This window comes from Aulostomus chinensis, chromosome 10 (genome assembly GCF_037954235.1).
Source record: "Aulostomus chinensis isolate RoL2024-O1b breed Wild chromosome 10, RoL_Achi_v1.0, whole genome shotgun sequence".
In the NCBI taxonomy this organism is placed as follows: domain Eukaryota; kingdom Metazoa; phylum Chordata; class Actinopteri; order Syngnathiformes; family Aulostomidae; genus Aulostomus; species Aulostomus chinensis.
Window position 1 is genome coordinate 429,444 of NC_141329.1, and position 13,646 is coordinate 443,089.

General features: G+C 45.8%; 1 protein-coding gene across 6 annotated transcripts in view; it reads left to right on the forward strand.

Moving 5' to 3' along the window:
• grik4 (glutamate receptor, ionotropic, kainate 4) overlaps positions 1-13,646 on the forward strand; it is a 262,496-nt gene that overhangs the window by 48,763 nt on the left and 200,087 nt on the right. Inside the window, exon 1 of one of the 6 annotated variants that reach the window (XM_086215337.1) lies at positions 4,279-4,372. The exons of the other annotated variants lie outside the window; for them this stretch is intronic. The gene's annotated coding sequence lies outside the window, so the exon portion shown is untranslated. Of the gene's footprint in view, positions 1-4,278; positions 4,373-13,646 lie in introns of those variants that run through there. 6 annotated transcript variants of the gene reach the window in all.

Consider the following 13,646-nt stretch of genomic DNA (forward strand, 5'->3'; position numbering starts at 1 on the left):
CAGCTTGTCTTCACGGTCAAGCATCTCATCAAAGAGCCATTAGAGAGCCAGAGAGGAGTGTGTGTGTGTGTGTGTGTGTGTGTGTGTGTGTGTGTGTGTGTGTGTGCGCGCGCGTGTGCATATGTGTGTCAGACTGAGGCTGCTGGGATGCAACACATTACAGAACTGAAAGGAAGACTAGGATCAATAGAGGCCTGGATACTTTGGAGTGAGTAAATTAGCTTGTGGTGCACAAATATGCTAATGAGTTTATGAGAGAAGAGGAAGCTGGCAGGAGACGAGCAAGACGATGATGTCATACACTTCTTACCAATTGAAATCAGCTCAAGACACAATCAGAATATTCTTTAACATGTAGCTATATGTGATTAGACCCCCCCCCCCCCCCCCAATAAAAAATAAAAAGAATATTTCTCAAAACAAAATCCTATTCGGAAACAACTGTGCTCGGACCTCTTCAGGACCGTGGGGAGTGGCTGAGATTACCTCATCATTCTACACGAACGAGCACAGTCCCAGGAGATTATTCAGGGCCATCCTTTACTCTATCATAATCTAACTGTGTACCTAATTTACATTTCACATTACGCTGACCACATATGCAAGAACTCGATATGGTGATGTCACACTGTGCTTGGATGCTGCAGTGACAGATATGTTAACCTCAGCTGTGGGAATGTCGGCGTGTGACAACCGTCATAAATAAAAGACTTTATGATGCTCGTAAAGCGCAACAATGTCTGTGAGGAAACGTGTCATGACAGGAACCAAGACTTGAGTAGCTGATTGACATCCTGTCAACATGGGAGGAAAAAGAGCTCTTCAGGTAATTTATTTAAAAGAACTTAGTGCTGCCTGTGCTCATCGCAGGAGCAGCAGCCTGGTTTACATGAATTCTCTTTCACAGTATTTAGTTTTACTTTGCTGTCAAGACAAGACTGAAGGAAAGATGCTGCTTGATGTGTGGTCTGGATGGCCAGTGCACCAGGGTTCTCTCTGGGTTCTTCCTCCCCTGACCAAGAACGTGCCAGTTCAGGTGTGTGTGACTGGAGCAGTGCTGTTATCAGAAGCTGCCTCATCACTGAGTACCTGAGGAGAACGTCTCAGTGTTGTATTGGTTTATAGTGGGAAGGTTCTTGGAGAAGGAACATGGCAACGTGCTGAACAGAAAATCAAACACATTTTGTTATCAGACTGTGTGATGAGTGTGAGTCTCGATGAAGAATGAATGGATGAATGAAGAGGGGAAACTCTTGCATTACTGTCATCCACTGGTTTTAATGGTCTGTCTGCTCTCATGGACATCTTACATCTGTAAAGCTTCAAGGGAGAACAATGCACACCTCCAGGTCAGAGATCATAGATGACCACAGCTACATGTAGGATACGGGAACACCTGGCGTCCTCAGGTGAGGTTAGAACCTGACAGGTTTCAGCATCCGATTGCGTTTCTAGGTTGGCCACTGAGGGGATACAGGCAAGGACACACCAAGCACCCCCTCCCCCCTGCAGGAGAGAACACCTCAGGCCCGCCTCATTAGTTTATTGAATGTCCGTAGCAGTCGGAGCTTTTCTAGAAAGCTCATCTGCAGAGCCGTCATACCTGGATGTCCTTTTCAGGCTCCCATTGGTTGAGTGCACCGTGACCCAACCCGTTTCAGACAACACGTCAAGTTCAAGGTCAGTTTTGTCCTCTTAAGTCTCACCCCGGGGTCACTCTGAGTGATTGGGGCATCTCGGTTAGCCAGGAGAAACACTGGGGGAGAGAGAGAGAGAGAGAGAGGGAGAGAGAGTGTGTGTGTGTGTGTGTGTGTGTGTGTGTGTGTGTGTGTGTGTGTGTGTGTGTGTGTTTGTGTGTGCAGCTGCTCCTTGGTGTGTCTAGTGCAGAACTGATTTAAGACCCCAGGCCACAGGAAGGAGGCTGCTCAACACTCCGGGCACGTCGCTGACACCAGCAGCAGAGGAAGCTCTATTGCCATTCAGCAGAGGCGACTGCAGACACCTAAATGAGTCTGTTCTGTCCCGCGATGGCCGACGTGGTCCTGCCACCTCTCCAGCTCCCATAATGCCCCCCCCCCCAGGGTCCTGCTGCTTTCTTCCACTTATCACTTATCCTTTCTTTCCCCAGCAGTCTTACAGTCTACCACTCTTCTTTCATCTCCACCGTCCACTGATTTTCTTTCCATCTTTTTTTCTTTCATTCTCAGTCCATCATGTTGCGCTGGCAAGCTGTGATTGGTTCGTCTCCTGTACTGGCTGGTCCCAGCAGAGACGCTGACCTCACATCATCACACTCAGACACCTGTGCTGTTTGCGGAGGTGAACACGCCCCACCCCTGTAAAATCTATTCTGATATTGTGAATAAATCATAAATTGTGAATAATCAGCTGTTCAAATAGTTTTTGTTTCACTTGTACCAGAAACGATCACACACGTGGTCAAATAAGCAAGACGCCAGTGAGCCGAAGAGTTAAGTCATGTTTGAACTCTCGCTCCCTCCCAATGCTGCCATTAAAGAGAAGGAGCAGAGGTGCAAATGAAAAGTGCATAATGGCATTAATGTCCAGAGAAGCCGAGCAGAGGTATTATTCAGTGCAATGAATGTGTGTGACAATAACGACCAGCAACCGCAATACACACAAACATTATAGCAGCAAAAGTGCAGTAGTCCAGTCTACACAACAGGGTTGGGGCGGTAGACAGAGGTGTGTAGGAGCTGCAGCAATGCTAAACTTAGTTCACAGTTACTGTCGTGGTGGGATGTGGTGTGTGAGATGGATGGGGGCGGGGGGCTGTTCATTGAGTAGCCTCACCACTGCCTGAGGGTAGAGGCTTTGGCCAGTCTGGTGGTTCTGGTGCGGATGGACCTGTATCTCCTCCAGAGGGCAGCAGGTGGAAGAGATGGCATGCAGGATGATCCTGGTCACACAGATGTTGTTGATCTCAGAGAGACTGAGAGACTGGAGACTTAAGATCCAGGTCCTACCACTGAATCCAGCTCGCCTGATATTGACCACCAGACACTGGCGCTGATCACATGATCTCCTTATTTGCAGAGGTATCGTTTGTTGGTTTAAAGAGAGGATGAACAACACCAGAAACCTTCTTGTGTCTGTGTCCTGTCTTTTAGCTCAGGCTGCTCGTCTGTCAGTTTCCTTTTGTGCTTTCTGATGTCACACGTGTACCAGCCATCAGAAGCCTTCTCCACCCAGGAGCTCTGCAGTCTTACTTGTCTATCATTTCTGGTCAAGCTACAACAGGAAATGAAACAGTCCCAGCGCATCTTCCCCAGATGCACATCGCGTTCATGTGGACCAGAGCACATGATGGTAACTGTACTAACTAGTTTTCAACCATTTTTAGTTTTGCTCACTGTTCGTCTCCCACCTCCCGCTCCTAATCAGCTGTCTTCCTTTTCTTCCTTTTCTAGCCTTTTCTTCTCATTTCCATCTCTTGTTTCTGACTGTGTGCACTGCACTTATTCTGTTCATTTGGAATAGCTAAAGGGTTTTTCCACATTGGCTTTGGTTGGAATGTTAACAAAACTGGTTGTGCAGCAAGATTAATAGACAATACATGGATTAATGCTTTGTTTCGATTAAATCTGCTTGCTGGCCTGAAATCATATTAAATGTAGCCAAACGTCTGAAGTGAAAATGGTGAAGATTTGTTCCTTCAGCACATACTTGTGGTTACTGTACGCAAAGGTTCACCTAATGGCTCCTTGCTACGGGGGTTGATGGAGCGGGAGCAGGTGGGTTAGCGTCCTAGACGGTGTGATGACAGCTGGTGACTTGTGGAAGCTTTATCGGTGCTGTGCAGCCTGCCCGGGCAGCTCGCTGTGCCTCTCATTTCTCCTGTGTGTTGCATTGAATATGGCTCTCCAATTGGGGTCACAGCACAGACTGATAGGAAACTATATTCCTTCATAACTGGAGGCAAAGCTGCAGAGTTCAGCATTAAGGGGGGAAGCAGAGAGAGGGCAGGCGTGAACACAAGCTGACTGACAGACTGACCTCCACAGCCTTGGACAAACATTGGATAATGAGAAATGTAATCTAGTGAAATGCCAGGTCGTCCTTTTTCAATTCAAACTACAGGTATTTTCACACTTCTGGTTTGTCTGCTGAGGTCTGAATAAGCTGATGGGTTGGTGAACTTGATTTGCTTTGTTCTCACACAGTAAGAAAACCCCAGCAAAGTCAAACTCATCAAACGGTGTGAGGACGGACTTCTTCTTGATCTTTTTCCTCTCTCTTTAGAAAGGTTGAGGCTCTGTTACAAGCGGCCACATTTGTCTCCCAGCTGCTGTAAAGGGACTGCAGGAGTCATGCTGGACATCAGGGACAGCGAGGACATGACTGCAAGGAAGTGAGTTTATTCTCAGTAAACATCCTGATGCTATTCAGACCAGTAGTTGTAGTCGTCAACCACAAAACTAATGTAGCCTACCAATGAGTTTGCAGCAGAACAAGAGCAGTCCCTTGAAAGGGTCTTGATGCAGGTCCTACTGATCCACACTCAGTGCTGTTTCACACCTGCCCAACCAGCCACGCTGAAGCAGAGAACACACCTGGACTCGGCCGAGCAGGTTTGGGATCTGAAAAGCTTCTCTCATCCCAGGGGAGCCAACATGTCCCTCAGCCAGCTCGAGGCACCTTAGATGCTGGTGGTTGTTGGTGCTGCCCCAGCAGCAGCTCGAAGGGTTAGTCTGGCGGACTGTCAGCAGTAAATGTAGATCACGCTTCGTCATTCTTCATTAGGCTGCGAATGTCCATAATCATCACAATGAATGTCCCTGTGATTCCATTCTGGTTTTATCTGCAATTCAGATGAAACCGGCTACATTTCTAACCAAAGTCCTGGAATATCACTGAGCCAGAATAGCTTTTACTGAAATCTTCCTTTGTCAAAGCTTCCACGGAGACAGCGAAGCTTAACTCTGTCCGAACCTGACTCTAAACGAACTCTAACTAAACTCTGTCCTATCTGGACTCGAACCTAACTCTAAACTAACTCTAAATTAACTCTCTCCGAACACGACTCTAACCTGACTCTAAATGAACTCTAACTAAACTCTGTCCTATCTGGACTCGAACCTAACTCGAAACTAACTCTAAATTAACTCTCTCCGAACACGACTCTAACCTAACTCTAAGCTAACTCTAACTAAACTCTGTCCTATCTGGACTCTAACCTAACTCTAAACTAACTCTAAATTAACTCTCTCCGAACACGACTCTAATCTAACTCTAACTCAAACTTAATCTGTCCTAAATTGACTCTAACCTAACTCTAAATTAACTCTGTCCTAACTTGACTCTAACCTAACTCTAAACTAACTCTAAATTAACTCTGTCCTAACTTGACTCTAACACAATTATAACTCAAACTGAATCTGTCCTAACTTGACTCTAACCTAACTCAAACTTAACTCTGTCCTATCTGGACTCTAACCTAACTCGAAACTAACTCTGACTTAACTCTGTCCTAGCTTGACTCTAACCTAACTCTAAACTGACTCTGACTTAACTCTGTCCAAACTCGACTCTAACCTAACTCTAAACTAACTCTAAATTAACTCTGTCCTAACTTGACTCTAACCTAACTCTAAACTAACTCTAACTCAACTCTGTCCTAACTTGACTCTAACCTAACTCTAAACTAACCCTAACTTAATTCTGTCCTAACTTGACTCTAACCTAACTCTACAGTTAGAGCTTCAAGGTGTGGTGTAGGGTCACAGGTATGCACCTTGCAATGTAATCCATACATGAGTAAATGGGACAGAGAAGCACTTCAAAGTGCCCCAGCAACCTCTGTTCCATTAGAGCTTGCTGGATGACATCATCGGCGCCTGCCAATAATGACCAGGGCAAACGTCTTGGGTTTGCTGATATTCTAAATAACCACCACCTGTCAACCAAGGTCAAAAATAGCTTCCACCCTTTTTGGACATGGACGAGGGTCGTGAGAGGATATGTGCTCCATAAGACCAGCTTCCATCCCAAACACACGTTTCGGCGATCGTGAATCACAAACATACACTTCTATAGAATTTCCTCCTCACATGAGGACGACAGAGTTTGCTAGCTACTCTTCTCCATAGCCTCAGAAAACACGGCTATGCTAAACACTTTGTCTGAACAGTGAAGCATGAAACCTTGGCGTCTCTCGACTCCGCCAATGTTGTGAATGGTCGCCCTTCACCTGTGGACCTGGGCAGTGGTGTCTTCAAAGAATGACAAGATGGACTTTCAATGTCTGAGCCTCTTAATTACAGGCTTCTGTAAACCTTATTTACAACTACAAACACAACTCCAAAGTAATTGTCAACAATACTTAAATGATCATGAGGAACTAAAGAAGTACAAAGGGACTTCTGCTTTCTGCAAAAACAAAAACCCCAAAGAGAAGTTGGTCTGAGTGTCTCTTCAGACAAACATCTGCCTGGCAGCCGGCCACTGAACCACTGAGCCACTAGGTGGAGTAGGTGCTCCAGTTGGAGAGGCATTCACTGCTCACAGTAAAACCTAGCTTAGTGCTTACATTACCAGTTTTGTGGAGTTCTCTGTGTAGGAGACACCAGATATATATATATATATATATATATATATATATATATATATATATATATATATATATATATATGAATGTGTTGAAATACTGGGGAAGAAAGAACATTCCATTCCATTCAGCTCCTCCCATCCATGGGGGGCAGGGTTGCCCTGGATGGCGGGCCAGGGCCAGCCCTATCCATTTTGGTGCCCAAGGCCAGATTGGGATTTGATGTCCCCCCCAACAAACATCAGGGACCACAATGGTTTCAAGACAAAGAGTATCCATCCATCCATTGTCTTCCGCTTATTCGTACATGAAGGGTCGCAGGGGGAGCTGGAGCCTATCCCAGCGTCAACGGGCGATCATTCTTTGACATGTTCCTTTGTTTGTTAAGTCATTTTAATACATAAAAATATACTCTTTGTCGGGCTCTGGTACACCAGCTACCTCCACAGTCCAAAGACATCAAGAGGGACCAGGTTAATCCAGACTCTAAATTGACCGTAGGCGTGGCTGGGAGAGCCAATGGTTGTCTGTCTCTATGTGTTGGCCCTGCCATGGACTGGTGACCTGTCCAGGGGGAAGGCTGCTGGCATAGGCTCCACCCCCACCACCCTGAACAGGAGAAGAGGGGGAACATGGAGGGATGGAGGGATGATGGACGAATGGATGATAGATGGATGGATGATAGGTGATGGATGGATGATGGACGAATGGATGATAGATGGATGGATGATAGGTGATGGATGGATGGATAGATGGATGGATGATAGGTGATAGATGGATGGATGGATGGATGCATGGATGATAGGTGATAGATGGACTGATGGATGGATGATAGGTGATAGATGGATAGATGGATGGATGGATGGATGATAGGTGATAGATGATAGATGGATGGATGATAGGTGATGGATGGATGGATGGATGGATAGATGGATGGATGATAGGTGATGGATGGATGGATGATAGGTGATAGATAGATAGATAGATAGATAGATAGATAGATAGATAGATAGATAGATAGATAGATAGATAGATAGATGATAGGTGATGGATGGATGGATGGATGATAGGTGATAGATGGATGGATGGATGATAGGTGATGGATGGATGGATGATAGGTGATAGATAGATAGATGGATGGATGGATGGATGGATTATAGGTGATGGATGGATGATAGGTGATGAATGAATGAATGATAGATGATAGATGGATGGATGATAGGTGATAGATGGATGGATGATAGGTGATGGATGGATGGATGATAGGTGATAGATGGATGGATGGATGATAGGTGATAGATGATAGATAGATGGATGATAGGTGATGAATGAATGAATGATAGATGATAGATGGATGGATGATAGGTGATGGATGGATGGATGAATGGATGGGTGGATGGATGGATGATAGGTGATAGATGGATGGATGGATGGATGATAGGTGGTGGATGGATGGATGGATGATAGGTGATAGATGGATGGATGGATGGATGATAGGTGGTGGATGGATGATAGGTGATAGATGGATGGATGATAGGTGATAGATGGCAAGGCAAGGCAATTTTATTTGTAGCCTGTTTTCCCCTCCAGTTTGTCTCCAGGCTTCATGGCATCATAACAACATCCTCTGCCCTCAGAGCCTCACATCGACTGAGGAGAAACTCCATAGAAAACCTTGAACAGGGAAAAATCTGAGAAACCTCAGGGTGAGGAGGGGAGGAGGATCCCTCACCAGGAGGGACAGACGTGCAGGAGATGTTGGTACAGACAAGAAAACAGTTTACAATACAAACTGTGGGAAACATGGAAATGTTAATAACAGCTGAAGAAGGAAGCTTCTGGTAGGGGAGGCAGGGAGAGCAAGCCAGCTTGATGGGGGACTGGATGGTAGACTGGTTCATGGAAGGGGAGGCAGGGAGAGCAAGCCAGCTTGATGGGGGACTGGATGGCAGACTGGTTCATGGAAGGGGAGCGCAGGCCGGTGTAACAGTAGGGAATAAGGGGGGGGGGGCGATGCAGGCGGCGGTTGGGGCTCTGGTGGATCTGTGGAAACACAGAGAGACTGCGAGACACCAAGGCCAAACTACAAAGTGGAACAAGTAATGGTAATGACAGTTCCAAAAATGTGCAGGGAGGAGAGGAGGAGAGAGGGGGAGAGGAGAGGAGAGGAGAGGAGAGGAGAGGAGGGAAGGGCTCCATGTAACCTGATGTGTCCCCCAGCAGTCTAAGCCTGTAGCAGCATAGCTATCAATGGTTCAGAGCTACCTGAACCAGTCCTAACTGAAGGCTCTGTCATAGAGGAAGGTCTTAAGCCTGGACTTAAACGTAGTTAAAGTGTCTGCCTCTCTGACCCATGGAGAGATGCTGGTTCCACAGTAGAGGAACCGGTACCTGAAGGCTCTACCTCCCAGTCTGGTTTAGAGATACTGGGAATCACTAAAAGACCTGCATTCTGGGATGGATGGATGATAGGTGATAGATGGATGGATGATAGGTGATGGATGGATGGATGGATGATAGGTGATGGATGGATGGATGGATGATAGGTGATAGATGGATGGATGGATGGATGGATGATAGGTGATAGATGGATGGATGGATGGATGGATGGATGATAGGTGATAGATGGATGGATGGATGATAGGTGATAGATGGATGGATGGATGGATGATAGGTGATAGATGGATGGATGGATGATAGGTGATAGATGGATGGATGGATGATAGGTGATAGATGGATGGATGGATGGATGGATGGATGGATGATAGGTGATAGATGGATGGATGGATGATAGGTGATAGATGGATGGATGGATGGATGGATGATAGGTGATAGATGGATGGATGGATGGATGGATGGATGATAGGTGATAGATGGATGGATGGATGATAGGTGATGGATGGATGGATGGATGATAGGTGATAGATGGATGGATGGATGGATGGATGGATGGATGGATGGATGATAGGTGATAGATGGATGGATGGATGGATGGATGATAGGTGATAGATGGATGGATGGATGGATGGATGGATGATAGGTGATAGATAGATAGATGGATGGATGGATGGATGATAGATAGATAGATGGATGGATGGATGGATGGATGATAGGTGATAGATGGATGGATGGATGGATGATAGGTGATAGATGGATGATAGGTGATAGATGGATGGATGGATGGATAGATGGATGGATGGATGATAGGTGATAGATGGATTCATCATTTTGACACATGTGTATCATTGATGTGCACAGCTCTTGCCAGGCAGGCGATCTGTCTGTAACCCCCGTTTTTGACCCACAGAGATCCACTCAGGATGTCGAGGGCCACCAGTCACCCTGAACCCCCCATGTAAGAGTGTGTGTGTGTGTGTGTGTGCGTGTATGCACCCAGATATATCTGTAAATACCTGTACGTACACACATACACACACACACACACTCCTCCCCAACAAACATTTCTGTTGTATTTGTATCAATACTACATGTAATTCCAGTGGAGGTGTATTATTTAGGGTAAGGAAGTGAAAAGCAGTGACACGTGCTGTTTTTGTAGTACATCTATAAACAATTGTGGTAAATCAAGAGTGTACACGTAGAAGCAGTGTGGTCGGCCATCAGCCTTTACTGTTGATCTACTGGACACGTGTGATCATGATGTGTGTGTGGGACCCGCTGGTAATGTGTTCCTGTCAAATGCAATATATCGACATGACAAGGTGCTGCTGTGTGAGGGGAACTCTTAAGTCTCTCAGCTAAGACTTTTCACTGGAAGTTGCAACAATGGCAAATATATTTACACCAGCAATTGTGCTGCAATTGCAGCTTTCCATCGAGCGCTGTAAAGGTGGATCAATCAAAACTTTGTCCGACTGCTGCGCTCCTCAACTGTTTGTCCCTTTCCCAGATTAGCCAGAGGATTGATGGTCGTGCCAAAACAGGAGCAGGGAAATCCATACTGCTCCACTGCCCTTTCTGTATGACATTGATTTCATGCTGAAATATCAATCTGCATATGTCATGTGCTGTTGCTGCAACACGTGTTGCTGAGTAAATCAGCACAGAGCAGCTGCAGGACTGAAGGCCCACGTCTCCTCGAGCTGCTCTGGAGACGACTTCTTTCTCTGCACCTCTTTGCTCTTGTGCAGGAACAAAGAAGGATCAAGTCTCATGAAAAATTCATCCAGTTCAAGAGCTGATGGGTTTTATTCATGAAGAAAAAGATAATTTTATGAGTCCCTTTTAATTTGCAACCACACATTGACAAGAACAAACACACACACACACACACACACACACACACACACACACACACACACACACACACACACACACACACACACTCATCCTCTGATTTTGTCAATCACTGCAGTGATGCAGCTCCTGGTTTGAACTGACATAAGTAACAGTTTTTAATTCTGCATCAGTAAAGGCCAGACGGACGGTTCATACTTGCAGCAGCTGACATCTTGGCGAGGAAGGAGGTCCTCATCCACCTGTGATACATTGAATGCTGACAAAACTGAATTCACCTAAGAGGTTTAGACCAAATTTGCATTCTTTTGTCAAAATCGTTTTGAGTTTTAGTTCTGGACTTTGAGTTTCGACTCTTGCGCAACCTTAGTGAAGCTACAGGAGCTTGTGCTTTTTTCACATTTTCTTTTTCACCAGGTAAGTGAGCTGTCGGTGTCCAGAAACTGCGTAATTGTAACATATGTAGAAGACGTGAACACCTGAGATTTGAATGTTCCCACTCTAAGATTGTAACAGCATGCCTCACGTTGAGCACGAGCTGGTGTTCCGCCTGTTTGGTTTGTCTCAAAGATGCTGGTCTCAGTATTTATATGCTCACACACAGTCAACCCACACCCACCTGTGGGCAGGGCCTATTCCACAAGACACACCTGGACAGTGACATGCTCTGATGAGTCTGTCAGCTGTCTGCTGGTTGGGCCTGTTGTTTCCACACAGATGCAATATTTGAGTAAGTTCTGCTTTTATAAATCTGTGTTAGGGCTGTGATTCTTCATGATGATTTAAGTTGCTGCTCTTATTGCACGTCAGCAGCAGCAAACGAAACAAACTCTGACCCGACCAGGTACTGACTCACCTGGCCTTCACGAGTTGGTCGGCCAGCTGCGGCTCAGGTTTATTGTGGAATCAGTAAAATCCTCACATTTGACATGCAGATGTCTTGTAAACTGTGGATCATGAACTGGTCTTAAAAGGGTTGAATGTGCTGAGTCGTGTCTCAGAACTTTCTTGAGTTTTGAGAAGTGTTTGCAGTCTACAAGTGCACTGTCATTTGGAGTTGTAAGTCATCCGTATCAATACCTGCACTGATTGAGGGGAAATGCTGTCGATCTCTGTCTAAGACTGCCATTGTTGCCTGGTTACCTGACACCAGACGTCAGGGTTTAGATTTTTTCCCTCCCAGTGAAACAAACAAAACTTCCCCTCAAAGGATGGATGAATGGAAATGATTTCTCTGGGTTCTGGGAGATGTTTTTCTCCTCCGTGTCTTTAATGTCCTTTGGACTGAGCTGCTGGGCATTAGCTGATGTGCTGCTTTCCCATCCTCTTGGGACGGATGTTCTTAATAGCTGCTGTGTGAGGAGTTGGTACAGCTTGCATTTAGTGGGCTGTTGTCATCAGGTTCCACCAGCGTTTCCATCAGTAAGGACTTTACTGTTCCTGAAACATCTGGACACAAAGCTTTGTCTTCCCATTATTTTTACAACTCCTACAAAACAGTTTTCTGATGAGGATGAGAGTGTGCAGACCCCTGAGGGAGACCATTTCTCCATGCTGATGGTCTGAAATTCCTCATCATTTCATTTTTTTTCTCAGGATGCAGCTTTGCTGTGCAGTCATCTGCCGCACAGCTTGTTAGTTGGGGTGTATTTTTTACTGCAAACAGACCGAAAGCAGATATTTCTTACCCAAGACATAATAACGTCTTTGTCTCACCTGCAAACATTCCTATGGTGTTGTGATCTGGAAACTCACCACCTGTGATTTCACCTGAATTTACAAACCACATTGAATACAAAATGTTTTGTTTTCATTCTTTTTTGGGCAGAAGCTCAGCAGCACTTCCTGGCTGCGTGGAGGCTGAGCAGCATTCAGAGGAAGTGGGGAAGTTCGTCCGTTAGCAGGATACCTCAGAAGCACTGGGTGGATTTTGGTGGAATGACCATATTAGAGAGAAGGATTTGGAGGCCAGTGGCAGGATGTAGTGGTTAGCCAGGTCATGTGACGTGGTTCGCTGGTTGTGTGGCTAGAAGCAGGCTGATAATGAGAACTTGAGCATGGATCACAACAAACCCCCCATGTGGAAGTACAAGGTTCTATTTGAGGGTTCGGGCTGAAGCTCCCTACCTTGGTAGAGAGCTTTTAAAAGGCTAAAGACAGTAGAAGCAGACTGATGGTTGACGGGGGGCCAGGGTTTGGCTGGAGCTGGATTCTGGACCTTTGGCTTGTGTCCAGCAGCAGAGAAACAGGAATGGAGGGAGCGAATAAAGGAGAACAGAGAGAACACCCTTTCTTTTGAATCTGTTAGCACTTCAAACGTGTCCCCATTATCATTTATCCCACATCTCCTTCATGAGTAGAATATTAATTTGATCCAGCCTTTTTTCTCTGTGCCTACTGTACTTGGCTCAAGCCAGACGCTACATTCTTTTAAACGTATTGCAGCAAGTAATTACAGACAAGTGGACTTCCCAGCTGAATAAAACAGTAGCCTTCTTTGAGGCAGTAATTGATTCATCGCTGTAGAAGGAGTCGAGCCATTGAAGGACTTTCAGGACAAATCCAAGCGGGCAGCGGGGCTACTCGTGTCTGGTGACCACAAACATGGATAGACGTTCGAATGTCTTCACTGGCAGTGTACTAGCGGCTGGTCTGCTTCCACATTTGGATGCAACCCTGGGATTTAAGGGTTGTAGCCCACTGAAGAGGCCTGCTGCCTTCCTGAGGTTCTGTGGTTCCAGAGGAATCAGGGCCATTGTGCTCCTACAATTGTGATACTAAACCCTCCATTCACATGTCAGACACAAACAGCATGAAGGAC